Source organism: Buceros rhinoceros, unplaced genomic scaffold, assembly GCF_000710305.1.
Source record: "Buceros rhinoceros silvestris isolate BGI_N320 unplaced genomic scaffold, ASM71030v1 scaffold34526, whole genome shotgun sequence".
Classification (NCBI taxonomy): Eukaryota; Metazoa; Chordata; class Aves; order Bucerotiformes; family Bucerotidae; genus Buceros; species Buceros rhinoceros.
This window is the reverse complement of record NW_010416344.1, coordinates 25,904-26,109: the sequence shown is the minus strand read 5'-3', so window position 1 is coordinate 26,109 and position 206 is coordinate 25,904.

Genomic DNA, 206 nt, shown 5'->3' with positions numbered 1-206 from the left:
AAGGAAAAAAAAAAAAAAAAGGGTGTGTGGGGGGAGATAGAGAAAAAATAGGGTGGGGGGAAAGGGAAAAAAATAGGAAAGGAAGAAAACCCAGCTCCATAACTACGCTTTGCCACCCGTCCCCGGAACACGGCGGAGAGCCAGGGCCAGGAGCCCGGTCTGGGGGTCTCCCTGCTGGGCTCCCTCAGCATAAGGGCCGGGGGACG